The sequence below is a fragment of the Rhodnius prolixus genome, unplaced genomic scaffold, assembly GCF_049639745.1.
Source record: "Rhodnius prolixus isolate KJV_2025 unplaced genomic scaffold, Rpr scaffold_5, whole genome shotgun sequence".
Taxonomy (NCBI): Eukaryota; Metazoa; Arthropoda; class Insecta; order Hemiptera; family Reduviidae; genus Rhodnius; species Rhodnius prolixus.
The window spans coordinates 9,757,886-9,779,243 of record NW_027411624.1 but is presented as its reverse complement, the minus strand read 5'-3'; the positions used below and the strand labels follow the sequence as shown (position 1 = coordinate 9,779,243).

General features: G+C 33.0%; 1 protein-coding gene across 4 annotated transcripts in view; it reads left to right on the top strand.

Moving 5' to 3' along the window:
- The first annotated feature begins 8,292 nt into the window (after window positions 1-8,292).
- Window positions 8,293-21,358, top strand: part of LOC141458181 (uncharacterized) — a 29,186-nt gene continuing 16,120 nt past the window's right edge. The window contains exons 1-7 of one of the 4 annotated variants that reach the window (XM_074135844.1): window positions 8,293-8,393; window positions 12,516-12,637; window positions 15,366-15,502; window positions 15,723-15,842; window positions 17,060-17,245; window positions 17,368-17,479; window positions 18,405-18,593. The gene's annotated coding sequence lies outside the window, so the exon portion shown is untranslated. Of the gene's footprint in view, window positions 8,394-8,889; window positions 8,987-12,515; window positions 12,638-15,352; window positions 15,503-15,722; window positions 15,843-17,059; window positions 17,246-17,367; window positions 17,480-18,404; window positions 18,594-21,358 lie in introns of those variants that run through there. The other 3 variants (XM_074135845.1, XM_074135840.1, XM_074135843.1) reach the window with 3 other exon arrangements.

Sequence of the window (21,358 nt, the reverse complement as noted above, 5' to 3'; positions counted from 1 at the left end):
GAGCGGTTAGAGGCGAGACCTGCGAAGATAATATGTATTGTGGTACTGGGTTCGATTCCCGGTCTTAGGCCTTGGATTTTATTTAATGGTTAATAAAAGAAATTTACAGTAACGTATGTTTGCTAGTCGCCTCCGTCCATGACATCTAATTGGTAGTTGGGCGTTAAGCCCCGCCTGAAAAAATAGGCGATTACTTTACTTTACATATACAACAGATTTTAACTTTTTATTTGATTCATTTTTGAACGGAAAGTACATTAAGAGTAAGTTCGTATTAGAAGAGAAAAGTCAGGCTTCTCTCTAATGTGCTACTTCAGGGCAATGTATATTCCGGTTGATTAGTTAACATTTCGAGTATGAAAAGTCTTTGACTATGAAATAAAACTAAAGGAAAGGGAAGGGTGGGGACGCCACCAACACTCAGTATACCTTCACTTATGCAATAACCAATATATTTGGTATATTTACAATTTTAAACTCATATACAAAACGGACCATGATCCAAATGAATAAAACTGAATTAATTAGACTTACAGGTTTTCTGACAATTAGACGACAGGTCTTCTGACTTAATTAGACTGACAAGTTTTCTGGCTTAAGTAGACTGACAGGTTTTCTGACTTAATTAGACTGACAAGTTCTCTGACTTAATTAGGCTTACATGTTTTCTGGCCGACAGGTTAATTAGACTGACAAGTTTTCTGACTTAATTAGACCGACAGGTTAATTAGACTGACAAGTTTTCTGACTTAATTAGACTGACAAGTTCTCTGACTTAATTAGGCTGACATGTTTTCTGGCTTAATTAAACCGACAGGTTTTCTGACTTAATTAGACTTATTATAACACTCACAAATTGATTTATCATAAGACAACAAAAGTAAATCGTTCAACCGGGCGGCTAATGGGTTGTCCAGTTCTTGGCGAAAACAGTACCAGCCAGACCGACGCTAAAATCCTGGCAATGGCGGACACACAGACATAATCCGTTGGCACCCCTACTCTCTTGAGATGCCCAAGGGCAACTGAACTTCTGCCTTGCACTGGCCACCATCCCCACTACGTCCAAACAACCAATGCTGCCAACGGACAATTGTCGCTCAAAGAAAATTCTGGTCAAGGGGGGCCGCAACTCCTTGCGAGGATCCAACATCCTCCCCCGCAGTGGACTCGCCAGAGTTCCACTCACTGATTTCGGGGCAGGAAGAGCTTGCTGACTGGCCCCCTGGTCGCTCCTGACATAGTTCAGACTTCTCCCACTCTTGCCACTTAATTGCGATTAATAGACTTCCTTGACATCAGGTAGAGATGCAATCTTGACATTGATGAAAGGCCAGCAGAGTCCGATGCCAGTGGTGGTGGAACGCTCTTCCTTCCCGTAGTTGACTCGTACGAGGGTTAAACGGTGCTGACTTGGTACTGAAACCTTTCAAATTTAGACTGATTGACTAATTCCCTGGGGAAACTACTGACTGGCTGACTGACTGACTAAGAGGACTGATTGACTGCTCGACTGAAAAACTAGGCGTAGGGATTTGACTGACTGATTCACTGAAGATCCAGGGATAGGGAAGTTACTGACTGACTGACTGACTAAAGAAATGGCTATGGAGAATCTTGACTGACTTACTGACTTAGGAAATGACCTTGGAGAATCTCGAATAACTGACTGACTAATGGCCAGGGGAAGCTTAACTGTCTGGCTAAGGGAACGTCCATGGGTAAACTACTGACTGTCGAAGGGAATGGCCATGTGGAAACTTGACTGATTGATTAAAGGAATGGCCATGAGGAAAACTTGACTATCTGACTTAGGGGTGTCTATGAGGAAATTTTGACTGACTTACTAAAGGAATGGTCATGAGAATCTTGAATGATTGACAGAGGGATTGGCCATGAGAAAGATTTGACCGACAGACTGAAGGAATGGCCACAGGGAATCTTGGCTGACTGACTAAAAGACTGGCCATAAGAATTAACTAATTAACTGACTAAAGGAGTGGCCATAAATAAACTTGACTGATTGACTAACTTAGGGAATGGCCATGAGAAAACTTGACTAACTAACTCAAGGAATGGCCATGAGTAAACTTAACTGTCTAACTGAGGGAATGGCCATGAGGAAAACTTAACTGTCTAACTGAGAGAATGGCCGTGAGTAAAATTTGACTATTTGACTGACAAAGGGAATGACCATGAGAAACTCGACGGAGTGACTAAGGGGATGGCCATGGATAAACTTAACTGTCTGAGGGAATGGCTATGAGAAAGATTTGACTGACAGACTGAAGGTCTGAAGATTTGACTGAAGGTGTGGCCACCGGGAATCTTGACTGATAGACTGACAAAGGAAATGGTCTTGAAGAAACTTGACTGATTGACTGACTAAAGGAAAGGCCATGATAATACTGACGAACTGAATGACGAGGGGATGGCCATGGGACACTTAATTGACTGACTGAGGGAATAGCTATAAGGAAAAATTGACTGACTAAAGGAATGGCTAAAGGGAAACTTGACTGATTGACTGACTAACTGACTAAGGGAATGGCAATTGGCTGGAGGAAGAGGGGCAAAGTACTAGATTAATGGAATAGTGGGACTTCAGGAGAAGAATGGGGACAAGGTTCTAAGTTTATGGGAGACTGGGACTTCGGGAGGACACGTGGGACACTAACTGACTGACTGACTTAGGGAATGGCCATGAGTGTTTTGACTGACTGACTGACAAGGGGAATGGCCTTGAGGATACTTAACAGACTGACTAGGGAAATGGCCATGGACAAACTAGAAAAAGGGGGTCAGCAGGGGTATGACTTATAGACTGAAGGTCAATAGTGCGATAGAGTTCAAAAATTACAAAAGGTATAGACCCAAAGAGGAACACCCTTTAAGGCAAAACTAAAAACAAGGACAAAGACAGACATTGCCTAGACTGTCAGACAACCTACATATAGACTAAGTACAGTTAACAGATAATTTAAAAAGTAAACCTATCTTTAAAACCAAATCAAAGAGTGGCAAAGCATATATGTATAAAGACCAATGACAATAAAATATAGTTTAAAATATAAAACCAATTTTTAACAAAATTCAAAAGTGACAAGGATAGACAAGACTTACATATATACAATATATACTGACAACTGAATATAGTTTAAAATATAAAACCAATTTTTAACAAAATTCAAAAGTGACAAGAATAGACAAGACTTACATATATACAATATATACTGACAACTGAATATAGTTTAAAATATAAAACCAATTTTTAACAAAATTCAAAAGTGACAAGGATAGACAAGACTTACATGTATACAATATATACTGACAACTGAATATAGTTTAAAATATAAAACCAATTTTTAACAAAATTCAAAAGTGACAAGAATAGACAAGACTTACATATATACAATATATACTGACAACTGAATATAGTTTAAAATATAAAACCAATTTTTAACAAAATTCAAAAGTGACAAGGATAGACAAGACTTACATATATACAATATATACTGACAACTGAATATGGTTTAAAATATAAAACCAATTTTTAACAAAATTCAAAAGTGACAATGCATAGACAAGACATGTCTATATAGACTAATGAAAACTTAATATAGTTTCAAATATAAATTTTAAAACAAGTTTAAAAAGTGACATGGCACTAATGACAATTCAATACAATTTAAAATACAATGGAATTTTTTTTTAAAACAAAATTCAATCAAAGGTATTCTGAGAGTCTTCCCGGGTTTCGGCACCATGAAAAGTCTTTGACTATGAAATAAAACTAAAGGAAAGGGAAGGGTGGGGACGCCACCAACACTCAGAATACCTTCACTTATGCAATAACCAATATATTTGGTATATTTACAATTTTAAACTCATATACAAAACGGACCATGATCCAAATGAATAAAACTGAATTAATTAGACTTACAGGTTTTCTGACAATTAGACGACAGGTCTTCTGACTTAATTAGACTGACAAGTTTTCTGGCTTAAGTAGACTGACAGGTTTTCTGACTTAATTAGACTGACAAGTTCTCTGACTTAATTAGGCTGACATGTTTTCTGGCTTAATTAAACCGACAGGTTAATTAGACTGACAAGTTTTCTGACTTAATTAGACCGACAGGTTAATTAGACTGACAAGTTTTCTGACTTAATTAGACTGACAAGTTCTCTGACTTAATTAGGCTGACATGTTTTCTGGCTTAATTAAACCGACAGGTTTTCTGACTTAATGAGACTTATTATAACACTAACAAATTGATTTACCATAAGACAACAAAAGTAAATCGTTCAACCGGGCGGCTAATGGGTTGTCCAGTTCTTGGCGAAAACAGTACCAGCCAGACCGACGCTAAAATCCTGGCAATGGCGGACACACAGACATAATCCGTTGGCACCCCTACTCTCTTGAGATGCCCAAGGGCAACTGAACTTCTGCCTTGCACTGGCCACCATCCCCACTACGTCCAAACAACCAATGCTGCCAACGGACAATTGTCGCTCAAAGAAAATTCTGGTCAAGGGGGGCCGCAACTCCTTGCGAGGATCCAACAGAGTATTAAACAATTAGCTGAAATTCAACACTTGAAGAAAATCGCTTGACCCGACATGCGATGTTTTGAACGAATTCTTTTACTTTTTATAAGTGCTTGAGGGTTTTAGACTTCTTTTTTAATTCTACAAAAATGGATCACCTATTATTTTTCAATAATCCTGGGGCGAAAACGCCCCAGTATCCTCACGTTCACTGCAAACTCTTCGTCTTCTCCAAACTGGCAGAATAAATAGAATAATAAAAACTCTCTATAGCTGGTCTTTTTACGAACTCAGTTTTCAGTTAGGACATCTACTGGCTCTTCACAAATATTTCTATTGTAGTTTAACACAGCTAGGAACAATAGCCATATTTTGTAGGCTGAACTTTAGTTTCTTTATAAACAAAAATCTCCCATAAAAAGCTATATCTGTAGAAAGGAAATTCACAAAAAAAAATTACACGCCTAAAGTGAATGAAAAGCAGGGAGAAGAGAGAGGCCTTTGATAAACCGGGATCACAAAAAAAAAGAAGTTTTTGTTGAGTAAATAATCAATCTTACCGTAAAGGTAGATAATAGACAGTTTTCTATTTTTGAACCCTGGTTTCCACGTACTCCATAAGTGACAGCTGTTACATCGATCTCTCTTCTTGTAACTCCATAAAAGCGACTTAAATGATATTGAAATGAGCATTTACTGAACCCACTCTATTTAATTCAGACTCTTTGTTTATCTTGCTATTTATCTTGCAGGTAAATAAATTCAATATTAAATTATTCCATTGTTTTGGATGTTGAAGAGTGTTGAAATCCCTCTTTCTTCCTTTTAGGAAGTTTCTTCCTTCACTTCCTGTCTGTGACAGTGTCGAAGACATAACAGGGATTAGTTTCTAGAGTAAAACAAGGTAACGCGACATTCATTTTGAAATTGAATGATCAATTTGAAATTGCAGTGGTGGCAAATTAGCTGAATAGTGCTCCCAACTGGAATAATCGAGATCAGTTAGACCTGGTGTCAGTTTGCAAGACGAATTACAAAATTGTACTGGTTGCTTTAGCAGCGTTCACGATGGGACAAAATGCTTTAGAAAAAGTTGAGGGATTTGTATTTTCCCTAAGATTCCCTTTTGTTTTGAAAATAGAATTCAGTCAATGAACTTTCAATGAATTCATAGTTCTGACTGTAAATTAAAAAAAAAAAAATCATCTAATAATTTAGTAACTTCTTTATATTCAAATAATTCACTAGATTTATTATATTTTTTATGCAAATCAAAATATTTATTATTTATTTTTTTATACAATATTAAAAAATAGTTCATTTAATTAAATCCATGAATTTGAGTTACCTATCAGCATATCTAAGAAAAACAAGCTGATCATTTTTATCAAATAGGATTTATTAGTTTTTTTTAATTAATTTTTTTAAAGATTAACATAGTCAATATGAGTAAGCTTTCTTTCAAGTTACTTTCACCATTCTGCAAGAGATCCGTTTGTTTTTGCGCAGACATGAAATATATAAATAAAAACTAGTTAAGAAAATTCCGGGTTACGCACTCTAAGAGAACAAAAATTGATACTTTCTTAACGTGAGGGTATCCAACTTTAATTCTGAAGACTTGAAGATTTGTAATTTGAAGACTTCTTTTGCTCGAGTCAACAATAATAAAGAAATTTAAACTTTTTTAAAATAATTATTATTATTATTAACTAAGACATTAATAAAGAGGATGCACGATTAAAAATTTGAAATGATATAGAGCTTTAATACAAATAAAGAAAAACAACCCCTAGATATGTTAACTTAATCTTAGCACCGAAAGGCAGGAGGGTCTGAACATTATAAGTTCATTTACGAGTATGTCTTTGGTTTACTACATATCTAGTATTCAAGGATATGAAAAAAATTGTTTCAAATTTTGTTTTTTTTTTCGGTTATTCTGAAACGGAGATATTGACATGGCGAAAAGTAAGCACGGTAATCGAACGGTTAGAGACGAGGCCAGCAAAGCAGAGAAGTTTTATGGTTCTAGGTTTGATTTCCAGTCTAGGCCAGGGGTTTTATTTAATGGTTTACACAAGAATTTATAGACAAGTATGTTTGCTAGTCGCCTACGATCGTGAAATCTAATTTGGTAGTTGCACGTAAAGCCCGACTGAAAAACATTGGCATTGTACATGGTAAAAAGCTCCCTAGCACTCAGCGTCTCAAGTTTTGTTAACTGTATAATTTATTAACATTTAAAACTACCTTTTTTTACTTTCCTAATTAACAACAATTCGCCTGGTTGTTATTTATGTGCTAATTGCCTAACACGTATCTTTTCTTCTGTACCCTCCTTGGAAATACCTATGTACATAATGTACACCATACATCACGAATGCATTCATTAGATTATCTAATAGGGATTGTAACTTTACGTACTCATCTTAATACTAGTTAATTTTCAATAAATTTATTAACACTTTTTTTAATTTAAACTTCTTGTTTCAAAGTATCTTCTAACCTAATTCAGTACTTATTTTAAATTCATATGGATTAAGAAATTGTATTAGCTCCGTATTTTCATAAAGTTAAATAAATGAAAACCAAAGTAGAAACTAATATTTTATAATGAGAATTACCTTTCTATTAACTGCGATTGCCTAGTAATTATAGTTCAGAGGAACAGAAATTTTATATGGAAAAGGGTGTTTAACAAGTTTTTAACCTTGCAATTACGTTGAGATATTTTCTCTATCACCGTTTATTTCTCTCGCTCTTGCCACACGGATACATGTGCTCCATTTACAAATGTTAAAAAATAAAGAACAGAGACCAAAAGCTAGTATTAAAGCATTTTTGATCCTAGAAGACTTTAGTATGATCATTCTTTGTAACAGTCAATTACAATTTCAAAAGTACACTGATAGGAGAAAAAAATATTTCTTCCATGACATCTAAAAGGCCTCAAATATTTCACAAGGTTGGAAGTGTTTTTACAATTAATGTATTAAAAGTAACATAATTTGAGAGATAATAATACGCTCTTATCTTATTTAAAGTTTCAAGATAACCAAGTAAAATTTACTGTTATCATTCAACATAAGCCGAGTCAATATTTTTTATTTTTAACTGAAATTCATTTTTTAGCCCTTCTTCATAAATTAAAAATATTTTCAAATAAAACTGAGCAAACTATTACCTGAATGGTCAATGAACTGACTCCTAAGAGAGGTATCTGGTTCGAGTCCACCAACATGCACTTTCCTCTGGCCACTTTCACTACTGATCGTTATCTGCCTCAAGAAAATAAAGTCGAGAGGCCAGCAGTGCCTTAAAAAAATATTTTGAAGTTAATATTTCGGAAATAACAAGAAGAAATTACTTATCAAGATGAGATTCTAACACGTCCAATCCTATAGATTTAAGAAGGTAACGGTAACACCACGGTGACAGATGTCTTTTACATTTAACCTTTTAACCTAGGCTAACCTTATCATTTATGCTTTTACAAGAATGGTGAAATAATTTATTTTATAAAATAAAAAATATTTTGAAGAAACTGCGACAAGAAGGATTATTGATGAAGGTAAAAATGAAGTTATCCAAAAAGAAATGAATATATGAATTGGAAATAAGTTCTGTAAATTTAAAAGGGTTATACAGAAAAAAATCGAAGTGGTATGCGCATTACGCTAATCTACTAATTATTAAACAGGTCGCATCTAGCATCTCTTTCCGTCGGTGAATAGGAGGTTGGCCGGCTCTTGTAAGTGAAAATCGAAGAAGAAATTGCACCCCTAAGAAAGAAAGAAAAGGAAGAAATCCATCTAGAACGAGGAAAAGAGGGATATGTAAGTAAAGTTCATTTCATAAGAAGGGAAGCGTACGAAAAATCTACAGGAGAACCGTTTCTAAACTCCAACCGATAAACTTCCTAATAAAGTTTACTTAAAGATAGATCACTCCTTAGCATTTGTCTGTGAATACGTAAAGGTGTTCTCAAATTCTGAATATTGAAACCTGACTGAAAAATTAATAAACCCACTCAGTTTTATATCGTAAGAATTTGCAAAGAAGATTTTATCAGATTGGTATGTTGTCTTATGAGAATTTAGTTTGTAACAGTGTACCTGATTAGAGAGTAGACTTATTTAGAAGTGGATTATATTATATAATGTGATTGCACTGTCCTTGCATTCATATCAGGGTAGTTCTGATGCAATAACTGGTGGGCTGGCTTTAATTCTGTTTGTATTAACAAATTATTTTAGTTTTTTCCTGAAAGGTATATTTAACAAAGTCTTTATGATAACAGATTTTTTGTTTAATTTCTTTAAAATAGGTAGGAATTTTCAGCGGAAATCACATTTAAGATCCCCTGAATTCCAAAAAGTGGTGTTTAGAAAATGGTATGAGTTTGAACTCCGGCTCAAAAATTAAAAAGGTAAAAAATCCAGTTGTACTGACGTGCTTTTTAAAATTTTTAATGTTTTTAAAAAATTAAGTGTAGCTTAATTTTAAACTAATAATTTGTCCAACATATTTTTAGAGGAGAAACCAATTGAGACTAATTTAGCAGGTCAAGTAAGTTCAACACTTACAAGTAAACCTCACTTTACAAATACTTAAAGGCCTCATTATTCCCAATAATGACCTAAAGGCCTCATTATTCCCAATAATGACCTTAAAAACAAGGTCATCACTTTTTGATAAAAGTAAATTAATCTTTTTTTTTAAACAAAAGTCAATTTTCCTTCTAGTCTTTTTTTGTGAACTATTATCTTTTATTTATTATTATTTTTGTATTCTTATGGTCTTTAACAATTAACATACTGGTGGAAAAAATATGGCACATATGGCTAGTTCCTTTATTGCATAAGAACCTATTATTTATGTACATAGACATGAGAGAAGAGATACCGTATTTTGCATAAATAAGCACAATTATGACTAGCAATATTATCTGGTCGCAAAAAAAAAAAATTATTTGTTGTGAAAACACGCGACTTTTTCTTACTGCAATTCTTTAAATTATAACTTATATTTTCTTTATACTTCTACGAAGGTTTATGTACGAAATGTAAATAGGATGTCAGTCAGGTCGAGAGGAAATTCTTGGTCTGACTGGGACGACTCTGTTTAACTTTAGCATGTATCGGATCCATGTGGTATTTAATCCTAACGTACCATTCATTAACTAGTCTTACCCGGCGGCCTTACCCAGTCACTATTTTCTGCTATTGTACTAATTCTAGAACCAAATTTCTCATCTTCGAAAAAAAGGAAGGTTCTTCCCATTCGTGATTATCACTTCTAGAAAGTTAAACTCTAGATGTGGACAAAGCACGGGGAGACAGCAACGCTGTCTCCTAATCTGCTGCAAATGGAAATACTACAAACATCCAGCATCTTTGCTTGATGCTCCGGTAACGCTTTATGGTGAAAGGTGGACAGGAAGCAAAGGGCAGTACTTGCATGCGTTTCTTCTTTAATTGGAGCCGTGCGTCCTTTATAAAAACTATCATTTACAGCAAGAGAAGGTTTCTTAAGTATAATGCATTACAGATTTACATAAATTTATAAAAATAGACCTTTAAAAAAAGAACTGTATTTAAAATAATTAGGTAATAGGAATGAAAAGAAATGGTAGCAGTGTACAGAAAATAAATTACACGCTATTTTGGAAGGAGACTAGTTAAATAAATTAAAGACAAAGTTTATCAAAAAAGAGATAATGATAATTCTACTGATAAAAAAAATGAATACTTCGTTTTATCCCTCGTAAGAGAAAGTACCTTAAATAATCGCGTTGATTTTAAATTTTGTGTTTCGCCAGAAATATCAGTTTCGAAATCATCTGAGATTGCCTGAATACCAATTAGTGGTGTTCTGCAAATTGATCTGTTTGCTGGAAGTTGTAAATTTCCAGTTCCAAGACACAGAGTTTCAAATTAGACAATTAATTTATGTACTACCGTGGGTTGGAACAATAAGCCTTTCGACAAAACCTCAAACAAATGCATTCCTGAACTCGACCTCTTAATTCAGGTTACGCTTCTGTATCTGGCACTAATGGAAGAAAGATACCTATAAAATAACGTTTATATTTCTACTGAATTTGCCCTTTCAGATTTATGACACATCGGTTATCCATTTGCTATTCGTTTGAGTGTCATAAGGGGAAAAGTATCACATTATAAACATTTTCGAACAAGAATATACATAAAGAATATAGCACAGACGAGGTATGTGGTTGGTTCACTTCAAAGTGATTGAAGTTTCTCCATTTATAGATGAAAGGCAATGTTCTGTCAACATCATTATAAATCAAAGTGTGATTATATTTATCTGTTGACTAGTTTGAAGGTCGGCTTATTTTTTAACGAATAAATACACTTATTAGACTCGATATATATTCTGATTGAAAACTACATTATCTCAAGTAAATAATCTTGAAATAACAGCAAATATAAAACACGCTGATAAATTTCTCACGCATCAAAAATCTTTTTTCAAACATTTACCGGACTTTCTCTCAGAGATGGGCATTGATTAAAACTACAATTTAATCATAAATTTAATTGATTACATTTTTTAATTGATTAATTTTTATTTAATTTGAATCAGATTTTTGATTTATTTATTTTGCAACTGTAATAGATTACAATAAGCAAAAAAGATTAGGGTAAGGAAATGGTGAAAATACGCACGCATATATATGTGCATGAACATGAGTGGAATGAACGACGACCATCCAGTGATTGAAGCCGTTAGTTTGCCATGTTGGCAAGCTTACGCAGCAACCATCCTAGAAGGTCGCCGATACGTGTTGAGATGGTCGCGTGGCCTCCGCCGCTTTAGTCTGCGATGTAGATTTGAAGAAAGTGGATTTGGGGGTTGTAATGACTGGGTAGATTTGAGTGGAGTGGATGTAGCGAGATTGGGCTATTTCAGAGACAAGAGGAATATTTAGATCAGAATGTATTGTGTGATTGGGGTGGTAGAAGGAAGCGTTAACTATTGTTCTTAGAATTTTTGATTTGTAAGGTTTGAATTCTGTTGGCGTTCGATTTTTTGGCGCTTCCTTATTGTTGTATTGTGTACGTCCATATTGAGGCAAGAAGTTTATAGTTTTCTTTTGAACGTTTGATTTTAACATTTTATACCTCAGATTGAGGTCAATTCGTTCGAATCTCGTGTGGGGGTTCTATGTTAGAATTGAATCGGCGAAATTAATCGCACGTTTAATCATGACAATCAATTAAATTGCAATATTAATCGTTAATCACATTGATTTAATCGTATGCCTTTTCAACTAAAGGTTCGGACCAAGTTTTGGTAGGTCACATTTCTCAGTATCTCCAACAAAAACTTCGATTAATTTTTTCAGACATGGACTTCACATTCATTAAACGAAGATAGGTCCACCCTTACATTCACATTTTACCGTGTAGGTGACTTACATGACCAAAAATAGAACCATCTTATACTCTCATTTTACTAGTGGTTAAATAAGGTTTTCTAAACTTCCACTTTGATATTTTAAGGTTTTTCTACCACTAAGTGTTTTAATTATTAAATTTCTAACCAAACTTCCAAGAAGAAAGGAAAATCAATACCCGGGAAGTGCAAAGCCCATGAACAGACAAGACAGAAGAGATACCAACCCTCTAATGATGTAAAATATTACATTGTAAATTAGGCCTGAAGATGACCTAGTCCCTAGGTCGAAAGCTCGGATTATAAAAATATATCATGACTGAAAACTGGCAGTTATTTGTTCATCCTATTGATTTTTAAAACTGTATTTAATTCATATAAATATTTATAGGTGAAAAAAGCTATGGGTGCGAATGAATTTACTAGTTGACGCGTCCTAATTGAAATAATAATGATAATTATGTACTTAAACTTTGTAGTAAAAGTTAAAAATAGTAATAATAAAAATGGATTTCACTTTGCAATGATTGCAGGTTTTCATAAATGATAGTAACGCGGACATCATTGTCAGAGTGCTTCATTTTGGGAACGTTACCATTTTTGTGCTTTCGTTCATCAACAAGGTATAATGCTAACCACCATAATTCAAATGCAGGTCAGTTAAATTCATTCGCCTCACATAATTGCGCTCAAAAACGGGTTAACTGAAAACTACAAATAAAAAGCAGCGTAAGTTAAAAAATAAAAATAATGAAACCTACTAAACAACATTTAATCAATTTGGTGATCAGTCATTTACTATATCTGGTATAAAGATAACCGTTATTACCTTCAGCGGTTTCCTACTTCGGTATCATATCAGCTCTCCACCAAGTTCGTAATTGGGATTGAACATTCTACTCACTTGCATATAGTATTATTTATTGCATCAGAAAATTATTTCTGAAAGCACTACTATTGCATCCCTCTACCTGTTTTAAAAAAATTCTACTTTCACTTAGAGCACATATAATTATCGTTGAGTTTATTTTCTATGCAATAAAAAATACTAGTTTCTCTTAAGAACGGAAGAGGAAGTTTTCCAATCATACCTAATTGTTGATGTTACTTTTTTTACTGAAAGCACTCTTGAGCTTTCTCAACTTAAATAAGTTACAAAAAACTTCTCTTAGACCGACAACTGTTTAGTGCAACTTATATGCAACATAAATTATTTTGTCGAAAGAGGACGATTTGTTGACTATTTTTCGTATTAAATAGTTAAGCCGATATTTAACAATAAATCTATATTCGCTCTATAAAGTCGGGAAAGTTCTAACATAGTATTTTACTATCTGATATTTATTTTTCCCGGACGTTTATGTTGATCCCTTTATCGGTTTAATGAGATTTTGGTAAAGCATGATTTTATCTAGTAATTAAATTGCTCTGAATATATCGTTGTTAGCACGACTGTCAATTTTCAGAAAAGCAATTTGATCAGATTAAAGGAAAGCTTTGCATCGTGCATATTGTTGTTAGGTAATAATACTTTTCTTTTTGTATTCAGATTCTGTTTATATTTACTTACCTGATTGCCAATCGAATCAAATACAGTAAAGTTTATAGTGGAAGATGGTTCGAGAAAGACATTAACCTGGGAGACATTATTAATGTAATCAATCCTAGAACCTAGAAGTTAATGATGGCACTCATAGAGAAGAATTCAGAAGCATGTCCGCTTGCCAAAAGATGTTCATCAGGAACAAATTATTCTATGTTATGTATTACTTACAATAAAGAATCACAGATTTCCAACATGAAGCAAATTGGACAGTACGAATTATTATATAAATCGGAATATAATTTTTTTGCTTTACTGTAGCTACGATAAATCATTAAAATAGAAATTTAAACTAAGCTGGAAAGAAAAAAAATAATATCTCAGAAATCATAAGCTTTTTCATGGAATATTCAATGACCGGGTAATCATTAAAAGTAGGAAGTTTAAGTGAAGCTGACGGGATGAGTTTTAGGTATGTGTGGCTTTACCCTATCATTATTTTATATTATGTGTTACTTGTTAATCCTCTGGTATTCTTCTTTTATTTTTTGAACTCTGGTTTGTTCGGTAGGCCTGAGAAAAAGAGCCTGTAGCTGGTTATCTTGACAAAACTAGTCTTACTCTATTAGGCAAATGTCTCCACTCATCAATGGCCATGTTGTGGTACGAAAGCGAACTGTTTGGGAACAGAAAAAAAAATCAAATATTAATATTAATAATTAGGTGTTAAAAGTGTTTAATATGTACGGTAATAAAACCAGTCTAATCAGCCTCATATCTTATTATTTGTTACTCTAGACACGTTTTGATTCTCTAAGGTTCATCCATCTTTTGTATATAAGTAATAATTCACACGAGAAACAAAAGATTACTGGAATAATCAAATAATTTGATTTAGTCGAAACCCGTTTCATGTTATTAAAAAATTTGAATTCATTGTACAAATATTACTGTATGAAATTGATGAGTCTTAAAAAAAAAAATACAAACTTAATCACTTAAGACTTGTTGTTTTTGTACGTTCATAACACCGTGATTTTTATGTTTTCAACCAATTTTGGATTTTCATTCATCATCAAAGGTTGATTCTTCACTTTGGTGTTGAGAATTCTGTTACCAACTTATGTTTCTGTCACAAACTTCAGTGAGGGATGTTACAGGGTGTGTATGTGTGTGGTTCTCAAAAATTAACAAACCGTAAAACGTATTTGTAAAAATAACGTATTTAAGGTCCTATATGAAAATTAGTTTGTATTTTAAGGATCTTTTATGTTTTTTTTTTTCTGTTAATAATGTTTTGGAGTCATAAAGTGAACTCGAACTTTATACTAGAGGCCTTTATTTGGACTTTGGCAGCTTAATATGTATTATTCCGAAACATTAATTGTGTTCAATACAAACAGAAGCCTTAATACATACTGAGATTTCATTAACTTTATTTTAATGTTTTTATTAAATAAATGTTTAGTTATTTACAAACATTCTTAGTAAGAACCCAGCAAACTTCTCTCTCTAAGTCAGTTAGTGAATGTCAAAAACATAAGTAAGTGGAAGTCAAATTATTCGCACCAACCATTGATGATTGAACATCCAAAACCGGGTAAGATGCAAAGAAAAACATGCATGCTAAATCAACGATATTATCCAGCATTGCAGACCAACATTTACAATAAATTAGGCTCATTTTTACAAACAGCAGTTCCCCAACTGAAAGATAACAGTTGTTAGTCAGTCTTCTGTTGGAGTATCAAGTGTTCTTATGTTTTTTGATCTTCCTGTATAAAACTAAATTTAAAGATTTACTGGAGAAGAAATAAACGTAAATAGATATCTGTTACAGGTGTTTATTACAATTAATTGGAGAGGTGGTAAGGACATCGCGCACCTGTGGGCACTCCTTGCACAGGAATTTCTAGTATACTTCTGCTGCGGAACTTCTAAATATAGTTAGACCAGATAGTTTCAGTTTAAATATAGGTACTTATATTTTATATAGGCAAAATAAAAGTTTTTAAATAGCTAATTGAGGACAACCATTGCAATGCATTGCAATTAGTTTTAATTCTTATTTGTAGGCAGTCAACATTATTAATGCATTTGTTAATCTTAATTTTATTTTTTTTACTACTTAGAGAATATTTTGATTATATCAGAATTTTTGAGTCAAGTATTGATCGAAATTATACTTTTTTTTCAGGTTGCCCAGCTCATAATAAATGGTTAAAAACAAAAAAAAATCTGGTATCGCTTGCATATCCGCATTTAACCAGATAGTAACTTAGCGATTAAAATTTCCCAATTTCAAGAAAACATCCTAGTTAGTATTTCAAGTGTTAAGACATGAAGATGTATGGAGTAGAAAACTACTTTCTTGATCCAACCTTAGTTTCTGTCTTTATTTTACGAGAGTTTATGGAGCTAGTTTTTTAAATTTTTCTTACCTTTAAAAGAAATATATTTTAATCGTCAAGATTTTAGATTTTTTATTTTCACATGAAATTATCTTTTGAGGCCTCCATAGGTACGAGAAAGTAATTTTTACAAAATTGTTGTTTATACTTGTTCTGGCTGTAGTTGTATCTGTTGTAAATAAAAAACGAAAGTTTGCACTTAAATTCAAAATATAATGTTTCGCTTAGATGACGTGACTATATGATTTTCGTCCGATTTTTTTTTAATAGTACGGTGTACTAATTGTGTACATGCAGATATAAAACTTTTATTTATAATGTTTGTTCCGGAAAAATTCGATTAGGGATACTTCTATGATACGGGGTAGGTAGATTCCCTTTAAGGTGCCATATATATATATCTGTAGTGAATGGGATGTAGGGATTTTTTTTTTTATATATAGTGTTCTGTTAAGATGGATTAATATTTTAGAAGTTTGTGTTCTTTTTAGAGCAGTTCTCAGGAAGGTTATATTTTACTTTGATTTTACGAAATATTTTCTCATATTTCTTATGGTGTATTTTATTAATATTAATATTTATTAAGAATTTATTAATATTAATTAAAAATTCGTTTTGTATCATCAAATGCAACATCTGTATTCATTAGGGAACAGACAAAGTAATTTAAAAAAGAAAAAATTAAATTTATTAAACGAGTATGACTTCTTGGAAAAGTAAACAATATAAAAACTTATTTTTAGACCTGACACTTCCTCCTCGCTCCTCCCCAAAAAATTCTCAACAATTATTTTAATTAATTCATTATGTTTACACAATGTATGCCTTGTACAAAACTTAAGAAAGGTGACATCATCACTTTCCGTGAACTTTGGAATGGAAGTAATATTGTAGGAAAATGTTTTCTTCTATTGGTTAGATAACTGAAGTTATCATTTTTGTTTTAATACTTTATTACAATGATTCATTTAGGTTTTAAAAAAAATTGTAATGTGTGAATGAAAGAAAAGGTTTAAAAAATCAGAGTCTCTTGATTCATAATTTTCCCTACTTTTACATTTAATGTTACTTATTTCAACTTTTAATCAAGCATGTTAGTAATATTTTCTTTTTATAATTTAAGGCAAGTCAACATCTGAGTCATTGATGCCCGTAATCTTTTACGGTATACTGAGACAGTACCTTAACCACTGAAGAGTGATATCTATAAGTTACTTCTATAAACAAAACAAAACAAAAAATCTAACCGCAATAAGTTGGATTCGAACCCGGCAACTTCGCGTGGTAATCTAGTGCACTAATCACTGAGGTAATTCTTTAATCAGACTTAATATTTTATTATTAATTTAAATTTAAATTTTAGTTAATGTTAATTTGTTGCCGTTATTAACAAAGTTTTCTTATTTTTTACTTATACTTTCTCTTTTAAAGAGGGCTGTTCAGTCATATGTTAGAGGTACCTCCATCAATGTGAAGTGCATATAATGTTTAAAGTAAATTGCTTAAACAATAAGGAAGTCGAACCAGTAAAGTGACTCCTCAGGTGATAAATCAAATTCACTAAAATTTTACTGTCAGAGTACCCTGGTATTTACTAAATGAAATAATAAATACGAACTTTTTGAACAACTTTCCTCATTAACGAGAAACGTAACGAAATCAGATTAACGCGCACAACCATTTTATTACAAAAAAAATAACACTTTCTTGACAACTATGTTGTCTACAATATGTGTCGTAACTCGTCTGGACTTGAGGCGACATAAAATCGGCATGGACACGTGGCTTGGTACAGGTCAGAATCTCTAGAAGGGACACTTCTAGCAGCGTTGGCTAGGAGGAGGAGGTTGGCCAAAAATACTCGTAATTTTGTTTTCTCATCACCTCAAAAGGACAAAGGACCATAGATTGGAGGGACGTTCCTGCTTTATCTCCCACGGCCTCCTTCGAGATAATGTTCTCTAATATACGCTAGACAGCGCTTTCCTAATAAATTCCCAATATTTTTCCAGATTTAGGTTACCCTACTTGTAACCTGTATCTAATACTAGTCCTTGCTTCCTTTTCGTGACCGAAAACTTGGAGAGAATAGTTTTTTCCCACCCATCTCGCAAATAACTTATATGGCATTTCAATCTCTTACAGATCGTAAGAAAAACCTGATCTTACAATTTCCTGTGAAACGATCACTTCAAACAGCCTTTTTACCCTTCCTAACATAATTTAAAAGTTCAACTAAGGTCCTTGTTCTCAGTGTTAAGTGACCCAGACTGGCCTCAGACTCAAGGACTTACAGCCTGATCCAGACAAGCTTTTTAGATATGTTTAATGTATTTAATTAATGAAACTGGAAATCTCAAAGTTCTTTGTAAAGAGAGGGTTTTATTCAAAGGCTTACTAGGGTTATATTATTTTAAAAGAACAAAAAATTAACATGAACTAAATAAATCATAAACATTAATTTGCAGCTGTTTAAAAGTAATAAAAGAACATAAAGGCAAAACAACAGGTAAAAAAGGGAAAAATGGCAATAATACAGTTTCCAGTTTATCAAGACAATAAATTATGTCATATCAGTGAAGAGATAAAAAATAAATTAATAATAAACTCGACTGCCATTTTTACTATGTGGAAACACTGCAACATGAGACTAAAAAGTAAGTAATTTTAAAAAAATTCTATAAGGCAGTTATTTCATATGTAAGTTTTACGAGGATATTTTTTGCAATTTGAATATAAAGTAAGTAAGTAAAGTAATCGCCTATTTTTTCAGGCGGGGCTTAACGTCCAACTACCAATTAGGTGTCGTGGACGGAGGCGAATAGCATACGTACTTTACTGTAAATTTCTTTTATTAACCATTAAATAAAATCCAAGGCCTAAAGACCGGGAATCGAACCCAGTACCACAATGCATATTAGCTTTGCAGGTCTCGCCTCTAACCGCTCGGCTACCGTGGCGCCTTCAATTTGAATATATTACGAACGATTAAAAATTTCATTAGAAATTGCTGAAAAGTGGTTCGGTTCGCAGAGCTGGATAATAACTCTGGATTTATCTGTCTTAGCAAACATGTTTATTATATGCCTGACCGGTTCGGCCTTTCATCCATCATTAGAGGTTGAGATTATTCAGTTTAGATGTAGTGGTACCTCTAAAAGCTCACGATAAAACGAAATCCATGAAAATATCTGTTTCTTTGATTTGTGCACGCGCATTTTTTTTTTATATAAATATATAAGACCATTTTACGACCCCCAACAATCATCAGAGACCGGTCCATCAATTTGGTAGTTTTGTCTTCCACTTATGTTTCTGTCACTCTTACTTCTTGGTTTCTCTTAAGTAAGCAAGGCTAATGTGTATCCGAAACGTAAGCGGAAGTCAAATTTTCTGCACCAAACTGAGGAGTCGGCATTTAACGATAGACGAGAGCCTGAAATCCCGGACAGGAATATAAAAACATGAGTGCCACGACGGATATAATCAACGATGATAATAACCAGCACTGTGGACTAAATTATATTCTTAAACATTTGTTTACTTATTTATTGTGTTTAAATATATTTATAATTAAAGCTGCTTTTTTACTTTTTGTGGTATACTAAAAAACACACTCAAACTGTAAGGTATAATTTTTATTCTAATGTAAGGTTTCTTCTACTTCGTTTCGCTTAATCGGGAAAACATCAGATTTTGTGCCTATAAGTATTCTACGAACATTTTGTGACGTAAGATGTTATTTAGATTTTAAAAGTAGATCGAAAACTATTTTAATATCACTAGAGATGATGTCTACACCTACTCGTAGGTGTTTGCGTAAATACAATAGTTTTAAAAGTAATCACGATTTCGAGAGACGAGAATAGAGAATCGTGACTTTTGTACATGTTAATTGTGATGCAGTTATTCGAGTAAATAAATTACTGACCACCACATGTCACTAAACAGAAAGTGGCGTATTTATCTTGAACCATATGCCTACGGTTTCCATTTTTCTTTTACTCATTTTGCTTTTCTGCTTATGGCTTACTTTTACTAAAAAACAAATAATATAATGTAGGAAAAATAATTTGTACTGGTGTTTTTAAGATAAACATTTTTTTCATTTCGAGAAAAGAGAACAGAGTATCTTCTTGTGTATGCAACATCTGAGATCATTGGCACACAGAGCCTTTTTCTGTGCATTGCCGTTTCCACAAAGTGTTTTCTTGCTACAGACAACACTCACCCTGCCAGCTGGATTCGATTCTGAGTTTTCTACATCGGAATCTAGTGTTGTAACCACCGAGTAATTCCATAATTTATTATTATTATTATTTGTTAAAACTCTTTTCTAAACTTACATATTATTTTTTTTTTTTTCATGTTTTTGCAACTGGTATTAGAATAAACCTTGTAAACTTACATTAAATTTAAGTATGAGTTTTAAAATGTTAACATGTTCGATAATAGTTCATGCCTTCCTCTTACGGTCAGTAGGCTAATAAGTGCACTGATTAAATATACACTATTTTTTTTAAAGATATCGATTATAACACTTGGAAAAATTTTCAAAGTAAATAGTAATAAGAAAAATTTATAAGTGGTACTAATAACTCATTTCATCAAATTATTCATCTGTTGAATAATGATATATTACTATCAGTGGTGAATAATTTGCACTGAAGTATTAATAGCGTTAATTTAATAATAACATAGATGTACTATAAATGAATTCATCCATTAATTCATTAATTATATTGATGTTCAAATGTTTTTAAAAGGAAATATTGAGTCAAATTTTGGAAATCGACTTTTCATTGGGAGTAGATGTTAAAGACCTCTGAATATAAAAATATTTCGGTACAGTAATCTGAAAACAACCATCTGTGCGCGGGGTCACGTTTTCCCCCGTGTGTATTCTGTGAAACCTAATGTAAGTCTATCAAACAATTTTACCGGAACATAATTTTTGATAGGTTTATGCCTCTTCACGGTACTGTTATCACCTGATTGGAGATAACGTCACTGATAACAGTATGATAATGTGTATTGCTTGAAAATAATATTTATGTAGAAATTCAGATTGAAAAGATTGAAAATTGAAATACAAACTCACTACTTTCATTTACTAGCATTGCCCTCCTAGTGACTTCACTTCTTGACTCCTATTCTTGTACTTATAAAGCACCTCCTTACCCATATTCGCTGATGTTAGTAATCAGAGGTTTTGAAATTGTCCAAATCTGAAAAGAGAAGAAAATAAATCAATTTTTTATCTTCAGAGGAAATCGTTATTATTCCAGAAAATTGACTATGTGTTCTCACCTCTTGGTCCCTTCCGCCTCGAATTCTCGCGTATCCGCCTTTCTTATCGAGGGAGAATGTCCTTCAACTCTCCTGCAAATTTCAGCAATTATTATAAAATTTCCAAAATCAT